This window comes from Gavialis gangeticus, unplaced genomic scaffold, assembly GCF_001723915.1.
Source record: "Gavialis gangeticus isolate Ggan-Ray unplaced genomic scaffold, GavGan_comp1, whole genome shotgun sequence".
In the NCBI taxonomy this organism is placed as follows: domain Eukaryota; kingdom Metazoa; phylum Chordata; order Crocodylia; family Gavialidae; genus Gavialis; species Gavialis gangeticus.
In genome coordinates, this window is record NW_017728995.1 from 54,929,998 (window position 1) to 54,943,175 (window position 13,178).

Sequence of the window (13,178 nt, forward strand, 5' to 3'; positions counted from 1 at the left end):
CCTGAGATTCCCTTGGTCACTGTAGACTCAGTGCTGTTTGTCCCCTTGACTTCTCTGACAGTCTTCTTGGGTACTGGTTTCTGTCCCTTCCCCTTTAAAAGAAATAAGGCCATATCACCTTGCTGCCATAGGTCCCAAAGACCAGAGCTGCCCCCTGCACCCATGTTTCCTCAGTATCTTGAGTGCACACTTTCCCAGGGTTTCAATTTTGCAGACGTTTTATAGTTTGACATCTTCCAGAGGCACAGGACAGTGAAAGTAAATTAATAAAAAAATTTGCAATGTTTTCTTAATACAATGGCTCTTTTATTCATATCACAGAGGATATACAAATGCAAATCAAAACAAGAAAACCCTGCACATATTTCCATACCTCACTGTTCTCAGTCCTGTGAAGTGCTCTGTAGGCTTAGGGGAGAAGTCCTCTGAGATTAGCCAGAATCCTCCTGCAAAATTATGGGGCATCTTTCTCCTTTAGATCAGCTTTAGTTAACTTTAGCTGGCTCTGCAGCCCATTCCTTATGCTATGAAAATATAGTCCTTTTGTTCTTCCTTCTTGCTTTGTGAGTCTTTCAAATTTATAACTGCTACCACTAATACCTTGTTCCTTTACTCAGTCTCTGAGGTGACTAGTATTCCATTCCCTAGGCCCTTGCAGCCACCCTTTTATTCTCAGTGAGATCTATTAATTAGTGGCCAATTCTTAATTAATGCCTGTCCCTTTCAAAGTAGGGGTGGTAGAAAACACTATGTTTTTCCTTAGCACAAGAAACATTAAGAAGTACCCAGGAATGAATTTTTAAGAGTACAAATGGTTAATAAAAACTGGAATTCATAAATTGTACATAGATTCCCCAAATTGTCACAGAACCTAAATGACTTGGAAGCCCAAGCCTCACTGAAGGTCACAGTTTACCTCTAATAGCGCTAGAAGGAAAAGAAACCTGCAACATACTTCCAAGAAAACTTCTGTCAGCATTTTTTTTCAGATATCGGGAATCTGTAGTTAAAAGTCAGTAGTCTCTAACCCAAGAAACTATAGGCACACGCAATATTTCTCAGCACTATCTGTGGCCCTCCCAGATTTCCAGAGTCAAATGTTTACTCTCCCTAAGAGGCAAAGTTAGCAGTCTTAGATCAGGTGAGTGTATTCTACAATAGGCACTAAGAAGAAAAGTTTATGTTTAATTGGCAAGTTGCTTTCTACCCTTGCCACTCTGAAGGAAGGGAAATGAAAGACACAAGTGCTGCTGAAAGCCAGGCTTTTCCACTGCATCTCTGAAGGCATAAAAAGTAAAATCCCCCCCACCTCCAACCACACACAGATTTATAGAGTTTAGGGCCAGATGGTGCCATAAAATCATCCACCCTTATCAACAGTGTATCTGAGGTGATTCTATTTCACCTTGTTGCTCCTATACCAAGTCCAATAACTTGTGTGTGTAACTGCAAAATATCTTCCTGAAAGGAACCCACTCTTGATTTGAAGTTATCAAGAGATAAAAAACCCACATATATACCTTCTGGAGCTCTTTGCTCCACACATCCTTTTTAAACTGCGGTCACTAGAATTGTACTTTGCATTACTGGTCTCACCAGTGCTCTACACAGAGGAAAAATCATCTCTCAGCTCCCACTTATTACTCCCTTGTTTATAGTTCCAAGGATGACATTAGTCCTTCTTTGCTACAGCTTTCCCCCAGAAGCTCAGGTTGGGTTGTACACTATGACCCTCTAAATCTGTTCTTTTCAGAGCTATTGTAATCCAGCATACAATCTCCCATTCTGTATGTACAGCCTGTATTCCTTGTTCCTTGGTATAACTTTGCCACTTACTATATTAAAACACATTTTGTATGAGGGGGTCCACAATGAAGTTACCATTATGTAACACTATGCCAATCTTTATGCCATTCACAAATTTAATGAGCTGTAATATTAAATTTACTTCCAGATCCCTGGGAATGTTAAACAGTAGAAGGCACATAGATTTGCTCCTTATAGACTAACCCAAGTATGTGTGTATAATATATCACAAACTTTCATGAGCTAAAGCTAGGCAGGCTTGGTACAGATCCTTGTGACGTGTAAATAGAAACACTCCTATTTGATGCTGAACCTCAATTGACAAACTACTTTTTGAGGTTTGTCAGTTAGCCAGTTCATTATTTATTTATTTTGTATTTTGTTGATATTGTATAGAACTATTTTCTGTACTCAGAGGGCACGTCTACATGAGATGCTTTATTGCACCATAAACTAATTGAATGCACAGCAAAGCATCACTGTCTACATGTGCAGATGCTTATTGCACAATATATTAATCTACTCCTAGGTTAATTTTCTACCTGCATCTGTGGTCACATGTGGAAGCAGGCATGACTAATCAGTGCACCAGTGCTGCATAAATGTCAAGGCCTTGCGGGCACACTGAGTCAGTGTCACTGACCACAACCACCGGTTGGGGCTGCCCACAAGTCCATGCCCTTTATGCAGCAGTTAAATCAGATTCTCGCACCCTGGGACCCAGGCCAGAGCTGCACTATGTATTCCAGCACAGGCGCCTGCCCAAGCCTCTGCTTTGGCCTGGCAGCTGCAACAAGGCATCAGTGGGGGAGGGTCCTTCAGGGCACCAGGAGCCTATCCTGCAGTGGTCCCCACTCCAATATTGTCCAGCAGCTCTGGCAGCCTGGGCCAGTGCCTGCCCCACCAGTACCACCCCCACCCAGGAGGCCAGCCGAATCATGGCACTGCCTGCCCTCAGCAGCTCCAGCTTCTCACCAGAAGAGGCCTCTGCCCAGGCAGCCAGGTGCCACAGCCGTGTACCCCAGAACACTGCCAGGAGCCACATGTTATTTCCATGTACTCAGGCCACAAGGCATGCTTGTCATGCCCACCTGATAAGCCCTCCACAGGTGGTAAGGCCCTCCCCACCCCGGCCTGCTACTGGCCCTGCCCAGCCTGGCTGTGCTTCGACTCCCCTAGTTCCCCTGCATAGCACACAGAGAGGCAGGAGGGAGTGGACATCTTTATTGAGAAGTCTGTGCCCCCTCACATGTGGAGAAACACGTCAATGTCAGCAGTGATGTAATTGGCTGTGGGAGGCAGGGATATGTAATATAGGCACAGGCACCCCTCCATGTAGTGGTGAATGTTGTGGGGCACCACAGTCTTGCCCGCTGCAACACTGAAGTTTGGGATCTCATGCTCGGTTCTCAGGGGCACCTGGGGCACTATGGCCATCAGCAGCAGGGCTTAGTGTGTCTATGCAAACAGCTTCTTGCAGCATGCCCAAGACACTCTCAGCAAGGGCACGCTTGGGAAGCAGAGCAGGCTGCCATGGTGGAAGGGCAGTGGAGGCTATGGAGGAGGACTGTTGAGTGTTAGATACCAACCTGGTCCTGGCGGTCACCTTTGTGCTTCCTGCTGCATAGCCCTCAGCCACAGCCCCACTTGCCCCCTGGCAGCCACCCACCACCCACCTGCGAGTCCCCCAGTAAGCTTGGGATGAGGTGCAGTAGAACCTCCAGCAGCCAGCATCCCCTAGGTGCACTCACCCAACTGGCCCAACACACACAGCACACTGTACATAGTTTGCATGGGGAAGAGAGTGCTTTATTGGTGGTGGGTAAGGGGGTTGGTGGCAGGGCTCAAGGGAGGAGGGGCTTTGTGGTTTGGGAGGGAGGTGGGGATGGAGCCTGCTATGGGGGGAGAGGGGGGAAAGGCTCTGTTGTTGGGGAGGGAGGGAGGACAGGGGTCTGTGTTTGTCGAGGGGAATAAAGTGCTTTTCTGAAAACTGTCCACAGTGAGCATGGTGCTGGGGGTGCGTGGTGGGGCTGGTGGCTGGAGCCAGCTGTGCAGGTGACCTACAGCAGAGCATACAGGAGGAGGTGATCCACCAGTGCCTCTCACTCCTGGTGCTCTGGTCCCCACTGCCGAGTGTGTGGCTCGCCCGGGGCCTCATTAGGGGGTCCATCCCTATCACTGCTCCTGCAGTTGGCACTCCCAGTGCCAGGTGTCTTCTACCTGCTGTGCCTCCTTCACCCAGGCCACAGCAAAAAGCTCCCCCTGGAGCCTCACAGGTGTTATGCAGTACATAGGCTGCAATGATGATCCAGGGGATGTTGGCCTTTGTGATTCTGCAGCAGGCAGTGAGGGTGTGCCAGCTTCCCTTCAGGCAGCTGAAGGCCCACTCCACCAGCCCACAGGTCCAGCCCAGGCACCTGTTGTAGTGTGCCTGGTGGGGTTCCAGCTGACTGGTTTAGGGGCACATGAGAAGTGTGTAGGTGGGGCCCCTGATAAGGAGGGGTAGACCTACTGCTTTGCCTAGCTGGAGGTCCAGCACCCCTGGTACCACCTATGTGGCTGCACAACGGAGAGGGGCAGGCAGGATTGAGACTGACTTGGGCGAGGTTGCAGTCACCATGTTGATCAGGGCAGGAGCCAGGGCACAGGTTGTTGCTCTTGGGACCTAGGGGTGGACAGTGCACAGTGGGCACAGTCTCTGGCAACAGTCGCAGAGGGTTATGCCAGCACACTGCAGCCTGCTTCAGGCCAGAAAGGCAGATGGCCAGGGAGCAACACATGGGACTGGCTTTTAAAAATGGCCCCTGGTCACAGGCAACTGTGGCTGGAGCCTCCAGCTTCCCTTGGCTGCTGCAAGGGAGCAGAAGGCCAGAAGCAGGCTACTGCTGTGAGCAGCAAATATGTTCCCAAATGCCTGCCTGTGCAGATGCCTGCCCGGGGAGGGTTTACGTCGCAGTAAATTACTGTGGAGTAAATCCATATATCACTAATTGCACATGCAGATGTGTCCATAATGTCATGCAGTATGAATTCAAATGCTTTACAAAAGAGAAATGCTACTTTCAGAACATCCATCCTTCCCTGGAACAACCAGAAAGTGCATAGGAAAAGAAGTAGGGAAAAAAGAGAAGGGTGAGACTAGCAGCCTGTACTGTGTACTGGTGTGGGAAAAATCTATCTCTTTCTCTTTTGATAAAGGGGAGAGGAGAGAGTATAAAAGCCACTTCATTACTGAACAGAGATGCAGAAACATCACAAGCTGACACAATAATTAATGTAGTAATTGAAAGTGACTCTGAAAATATTCAGTTATAGCATCTCATCAGCTTCTAATGGTTAAAAACAAAACAGTGCTTATTCGCAAGAATGAAATTTGGGGTTTATAGTATCTTTTTTCTTTTATCCTTTGGTCTGTTTGTTACTGCAATGTATCTGACAATTTATATTCATGCTGATTTATTTCTATCTACATGTATGCCTTTGTAAGTAAAAGGATGATGTATGAGCCATCCAGTTCAATTTTTTTATTATTTAGTGTGTATATTTAGTGTGTTTTTAAACACAGCAGGGAAAAAGTTTGTGCTGTAAAGTCTTCCTCTCATCTTTAATGCAGTTTATCAGCAGACAAGTAAGTTCTCACAGGTAAGGGATGAGGATCTAGTCTTTTATCATAGGGTTTCACCTTCTTGGTAAATTCTCACAAAAGGCAGATTATACACATTGCTAATCTGAAATGCAGTTCCCATGGATTGAAGATGTGGAGCCACTGACACAGGATGAGATTTGGGGCCCATTTCTGATTCTGACCCTTTCCCTTGGAAAAGTCCCTTATTCCAAACTTTACTGGGGTTTGTGTGAACTTAGTGTAAGAGAGTAATTTCCTCTATTGCAAGAATGACTGGATGAAGATACATGGCTTATGTTATGTATGAGTCTGACTAACCTGAAAACATATCAATCAAGGATGCTTAAAAAGCTTTTTTAGAAAATTAAAATAAACCCCAAAGGATTTTGTAATTATTAGTTTGGCATTGTCATATGTTGTCTCTTCTATTATAAATCAGATTATAAGGCCATCTGTACTTGATCTTCAACCAGTAAAGTGGCATCAGTCCAGAATACTTTACTAAGATGCAAAACCAAAGTTATATTAATATAAGTAAATGGCAGTAGGATCATATTTTATGAACAAACCATGTTAGGTGTTGGTTAGTTATGAATCTCATGAATACTTTAACTCAAGGGTTGGCAGTCTATGGCCCTTATGCCAGATCTGGCCCACAGAACCATGGGTTCTCTCCTGTGGCTATGGGTTTTAGCTGTGGGTGCTCTCCTAGGTTGCCACAGGGACAAGACTCAGCTGTAGGGAGGTCCTAGCACCTGCCTGTTCACCTGTATCTGACCCACGGTGGGTCATTCCAGCCCACATCTATAATAGGCTGCATACTCCTGCTTTAATTCAGCCACATTGCACATAATGTCATGATATTTCTTCACCATGCTTTTTTGACATGGAGTGTAACTTATACTATTCAAAATGTTGTGGCAATTTCCATATCTCTTCCAATCTGTAGCTCTCTTGCTGCCTCACTGGTATTTCCAACCTTTATATTTAATAAGCAAAATGCAATTTGGTTGGCATTAGAAGCTAGAGTAATTGCAAAGAAAGAGTGTCACATTTTCCTCCCTTCCTTTCCCCCACCCTTAACATAATTTGTGCTGAGAAAAATGATACTGTTTTTACTTACCATGTATTTCTATTTGCACACTGAATCAAGACTTCACCTTTCACAGACAAGTCAAAGGTTTGTATTAAATTTCTTGTAACAAGTTGGCACTGACAGCAAGTTCCAGTCAATGTCAGGACCCCTCAGAGAATGGAGGTTTTCCAAGAGGTTTCTTTCCCCAGTCAACTTCTGAATTTTTCTAATACCTGCATGACAAGCACCACTCATTTATGGTACTGGGTGAGTATTAACTTACTGTTGAATTAGCCATCTTTCCCTGGTCTGTTACAATTTATTGACATGAAATATACTTTCTGGTCTGATTTGGCAATGGTGTATCCCATATTATGACCTTTCTGTTCTTTCAGCAGCTCTTTCTGAGTTCTGCTTTTCCTAGATGCAGGATCTGGCAAGCTTGTGCCTGTGCCTGGATTCTTAATTCTTGTCAGGAGGAATTGATATGTCCCCCTTCAAATGTGTTCACTCACCTTGTATTAGAATAATAGTTGAGGACTGGAAGCTGTACCAGCTGGTTTTTAGAGGTTAAACAATGTTGTTTGGGTGACTGATCATCAAGTGACAATGGCACTAAGCCTTTTGTGTCCTACCAAGATAGAAAAAGGAAAGATTCCCAGTATGAATCCTTGTGTCCTTCCCAAATGAAACAATTCAGTAATATCATATGTTGTCTGGAATTTTCTAACAATATCATGATAGTGTTAATGAGAATGCAGACAGATGAAAATAAAAATGTGGAATGCAAGCTGGTGCATGACATTCTCAAGCGGGCCCATTCTCCTCTGATGAATTATAAGGGCAGTATATTTTCCAATTAAAGGAAATGTTTAAGGCCAGTTTGCAAATACTGAATTGTGAGAACAGCTCCTGTGACAACCTTGGATTTCAATGAAAGGTCAATGCTTGTCTTATGCATGTACATTTCAGTGAGAAAACATCACCTTTAGGGTTGAAGAGTATATCTAAGCTTTCTCACAGTGATAAATAACATATAGGATGTTCCTGAGATAAGTTCTAGTAGTTCTTCAGTATTCATATAATATCATTCTTGTTATCTCCAAATCAACTTTACTACTAGGCCTGTGCGAGTCGGCAGCAATCTGATCCAGCTTTGGATCCAGCCACTTCGGATGGCCACAATCTGATCTGGAGCTCCAGATTAGTTTGCCGCTTTGGAGCCTCCTCGGAGATCCGGCTACAGGTTATAATGGGAGATGAATGAACTATCTATAACTTTGTTATTTTAGCTCCGATTTGGGTGCAGCTTGCAGGGATGGTAGCCTCTGCTGAGAGCATGAAGCATGCGCAGTTTCAAAAGGATCAGTGTAGGGGTCTGGGAGGAACTGCATCCCAAATTCTTGAAAACAAAACTCCTGTCACAACTACGTGTTACACCACAGGGGGCTGAAAACTGCAGGGCTGATAGCCCCTGGTGAGGCCACAAAGCCTGCCAAGTTTCAAGAAGATCAGTGTAGGGATTTGGGGGAATTGCACCCCAAGCTGCTGACAGGCAAAACTCGTCCTGTGGGTGGGTGCTTGGGTGACTGCTGCATCTGTCTTGGGACACAGGGGGGTTAAATCCAGTGCAGGCCTGAGTGCTGGGCCCTGCCAGGCCACGAAGCCTGCCAGCTGTGTGCGTCTCCCTGTGGGAGTCTGTCATCTGGGGCCCTGCACCCCAAGCTGCTGACAAGCAAAACTCATCATGTGGGTGGGTGATATTATGTATGTGTAATGGTATGCCTTTCCTGGTGCTGGGGCCTCTGCACAACATGGCAGTGTGCCCCAGTGAGGCCTCCTTCTCCCCTACAGCCTCATGCCCAGTCCTCTGCTTTATGTGACAAGTAAAATAACTTAGATGGCTCAACACCAGCAGCATCAGAGGTATCCAAACGGAACTGTCGCAGAGCCTTTCTTTTTATAAAGGAATTGACAGCAAGTTGTAAAGATGTTGTGTTCTGTTGTGCTGGACATATGATGTTATTCATGGTGTGTGATGGCTTATCTTGTGTTTTTATGTCTATATATGTATTATGAAAAAAAAAGGAATACTTAAAAAAATGTATCTTTGGAAGCTTTAGGGTTGAAAACCCCTTTGTCAGGCTGAGGAAGTACCTGCATTTGGTCCTGGATGGAAGGAATAAGCCAGAAATGCAGGCAAGAAAGCCAGTCAGTGACAATGGAAATGGAGGTGCCAGGGGGTGAGGGACAGGCTGGGGTGAGGGGTAGGGGGTAAAAGGGATGTAACAGCTCAGGAAAAAGTGCAGAGGTGCCTGGGGTGCCAGATGTCCATCAGGTTGCAGTGTGCCAGAACTCCACTCTCTATATTGAGTCCATGAGTTTGTGTACCTACTACCTAGGAGGCTGATGAAGTGCAGTTCATAGGCCCAGCTCTGAAAAGTGGTTTGTACATTCAAACAAGCACTTAACCTCATCACCAGAACTGAAGACAACTTTCTACAGCTCAAAACATAAAACACAAAACCTGCCAACTATCTTCAGTACCCCCACAAACCGCACACCAGAATCTATCAAAGACAACAAAACCCAATTACCTGTGGGGGCATGTTCCTCACCAAAAATGCTCTGCCTCCAGTCTCTTAGGCCTGATCCTGAGAGGGAACAAATTACAATGCAAACCACTTTTCAGAGCTGGGCCTATGAACTCCACCTCATCAGCCTCCTAGGTAGTAGGTACACAAACTCATGGACTCAGTATACACAGTGGAGTTTTGGCACACTGTGACCGGCCAGACATCTGACACCCCAGGCACCTCTGCCCTTTTACCTGTGCTGCTACATCCCCACTACTCGCTACCTAGCCTGTCGCTTCCCCCCGATGCCTCCATTTCCATTTTCACTGACTGGCTTTCTTGCCTGCATTGCGGGCCAGGCCAGCCTCTGGCTTCTTTACTATTCCTTCCATCCAGGACCACCTGCAGGTACTTCCTCAGTCTGACAAAGGGGTTTTCAAACCTAAAGCTGGCATCCCGGGCAGCTAAGCTGAGCTCATCAGGAGCCTCACAACTGCACTGCAACCAGCAAGCATCAGGCCTGTCAAAAACATGACGGGTCTGGGCGTTCCCCAGCCACAACTTTGTGTGTGCGTGCATTAGCTGGAGATTATGGTGCCTCCTACCCACCTTTCACCAGGGGATCATTGGTTCTGGCATTTACAGGGCTACCACGCCACCAACAGTCCCACCAGGCCCCCCTACCCTGGCAGGGTGCAGTTTTAGTGGTCATGCCCAGGACCTGGGGCCTCCTTCTTCCCCATAGCCACAATCCCATACCTCCAAGTTGGTCCTGGCAAGGGAATGAGCTCGGCAGGGACATGTTCTTTCCCTCCTGGCTGGTGATGCAGTTAGTGCCCCATCCAGCTGAGAGCGGGGCATTACTCGGCTTCTAAACAATTCAAAAAGGGAAATTGGTGCAGACGGAGTGAGGAGGGTGGCACTCATTCCATCTGCACCTGGAGTTTGGGGAACCCCAGAAGTGGGAAGTTCACCTTTAGGAACACCAGCTGCTCCACCAACGTAGGATCCAAGCAGGTGCAGTGGGGTGTCACAACATCCCCAGCAATGCTGAACACCTTCTCACTTGGAACACTGGTTGGTGGACAGGACAGGTGTTGCCGGGCAACCGTGGCCAGATCCTGCCACATCTGCCTGTGGTTTGCCCAGTAGGCCAAGGGGTCACAGTCCAGTGGCTCCACATCCTCAGCGAGATAGGTAGCCACTGAAGCCTCAGCACTACCTGCCCGAGGCTGGGGTCTGGTGCATTTGGACCCCAGTATTGAAGCCATGCCCATGGGCCACATTGGCAGTGGCTGGCATGGAGGAGACTGGCTGGTGCTGATGCTGGCACCATTGCTGGTGCCGGGAGTGCTGGCACGAGAAAGTGCATCCCCCTCTTCCACATCCCCTTGCCTCTGCACTTCGCCCTCCCTGACTTTGTTCACCAGCACCTGTGTCCAGTGATCAGGGGTTTTGGGGCTGCCAGTGCACATGCTCCCCTTCACCCTCATGTTGCACATGCCCACCATCATGTGGACTGTACTGGACTGCAAGGGATCCAACCGTCTCCTGATGCCCTCCTTCAGCCGCCTCACCAGTGCCTGCACGTCTGGTGACAGCGGCCTGCCCCTGCCAGGAACATTGATCCCCTGGAATTTCTCCATTTGGTTCTCCAGTTCCCTCACTAGGGGGATCACATGTCTAAGGAGAGCATTGCCAGCGCTAAGGGTCTCAGTGGCCTTGAGGAAGAGCTTGAGGGACGAGCAAGATCTGGAGATGGTACCCCACTCAGCTCTGTTCAGGGGGGCACTGATCCCAATCTCCCCAAGCAAGGCCATCTCATGGATGACCTTCTGTTGCTCCACCAGTGTCTTGAGCATCAGGTATGTGGAGTTCCACTGAGTCTTCACATCCTGGATGATTCTTTGCTGTGGGATGCTGAGCTCTGCCTGTTTCTCCCTCAGCATCTCGCCCCCGTTGATGCTGTGGTGGAAATAACCCGCCACCTTCCTGCATTTTGAAATCAGCTGACTTGTAGTAGTACCGGTGGCAGTGCTGTCACCGGCAGCCCTGTCCCCCTCCAAGGCATCCCTCACTATTAGGTGCAGCCTGGGTGCCACACAGTGGATGCCAACAAAGTTGGCATCATGGACAGCCTTCACCATATTGGCCTCGTTGCCAGTGACCATGAACCCACGGGTGAGCTTGGCCTGCCCAATGAACAGCCCCTGCACCATATGGTTCATGGCCCCCATGATCTCTCTTGCCATGTGGAACTCATCCAGCACCTCAGCTTGCAGTAGAGCCCACTGACAGCCTGACTGAGTGCACCAGCGCCCTGTGAGGGAGAGGCAGGCATGATCATCACCCCTGCTGCTCCAGATGTTGGAGGTGAAGTACAAGGCTACATGCAGCCCTGCCTTGCACAGCTCCTCCCTCAAGTACTTCCTGCATGCCTCATACAGGGAGGGCATCACCACCTGGCTAAAGATGATGTGTGCTGGCACTTTGTAAAATGGGGCCAGAAGTGCTACAAACCACCTGAATCCTCGCCACTCAACTAGGGAGAAGGGCTGACTATCCAGCGCAAGCATCTCCCCAATGCTCTGGGTGACCTCGCTTGCCCTGGGAATGCACCCCACTTTATGTCCACCTTTCCCCAACTGGTTCAGGGTGGCCTGCCCCTGCTTTGGGGATAAGGGGGCTTTGGAGTGAGTGGGGGACTTCCCTTTTGGCACACTTGCATTGGTGCCAGGCTGAGCAGGAAGAAGGGCAAGGGGGTGGTACCGCCTCAGATGCAGCAGCGTGGCCATGGTAGAGAAGTGCAAGACCGTTTCAGGCTGGACATAAGGAATAATTTCTTTACTGTCCGAGCCCCCAAGGTTTGGAACAGCCTGCCATTGGAAGTGGTTCAAGCACCTACATTGAACACCTTCAAAAAAAAATTGGATGCTAATCTTGCTGGGATCCTATGACCCCAGCTGACTTCCTGTCCTTTGGGTGTGGGGCTGGACTTGATGATCTTCCGAGGTCCCTTCCAGCCCTAATGTCTATGAAATCTATGAAATCTAAGTGTCTCACATCCTTGCCACAGCTCATGTGCCTTTGGCAGTGCTGGCAGATGGCAAACCTGGGATCATCTGCCACCTCAAAATGATCCCACACTACACTACTCCCCTGCTTCTGCGTTGAGGGCGAGGATCCTGCCTTTCCTCCTTCTCAGCAGGCTGAGGCTGAACAGCAGGAGGAGTTGTCTCAGCTAAGCCACTTGCCTCCACAACCTCAGCTGCCTCCGAGGTGCTGCTTTCTGGAGAAGACCTGGGTCTAGGGGAAACTTGAGGGGCGTGGGGTACAAACTCTGATTCCCCCTCAGTCCCCAGAATTGTTTGAGCCAGCGCATACAACACCTCTGGTTCCAGCTCCAGCTCCTCCTCTGGCAGTGGGAGGCTCACACTGAGAGATGAAATTGGGGTGGAGGAGGCAGTGATTCCACTGCTGGTACCCACTTCTGGACTGAGTGAAGGTGGTTCAGGTACAGGGACGTCAGGTGCAGACATTGTGCCCACCTCCTGGCTTCCACTGGCAATGCTGATGTCATGGCTGATTGGGAATAGAATGCATCTGTGTTGGGGGGGTGGGGCTTGCAGCTCCAGCTCTCCCTCTACCCCCTCTCCCTCCCCTGCCAGAAGACCTAGCACCTGCCTTTCCAGCATGCTTCGTATTGATCTTTCCTGTGCTGCAAAAGGTCTCTGTGTGTGTATGAATCCTTTTGTGTTGTGTGTTTTATTTCCTCTGTTGCATGCATGCACTGGCCTTTTCTTTGAATGTTTGCTTTGGTGTTAAGGGTTATGTAAAAATTGTGTGCTGTCTGTTTCTCTGTCTGTCTTCTTCTGCTGTGAATATCTGATTTTTTTTCTATATTGTGGGTCTCTGTGTATGTGTGTGCGTGGGTGCTTGCATGCATGCGTGCAAGCAATCTGTGCCTCCCTGCACAGTGATAGATCACACTGGCTGGGAAAACACTCCTTTCTTTTTGCAAAGTTTCCAAAAAAAATGCAAATATAAATTCAAAGAAATAAATTGAATTGTAATACTAATAATAATTAAATAGAAT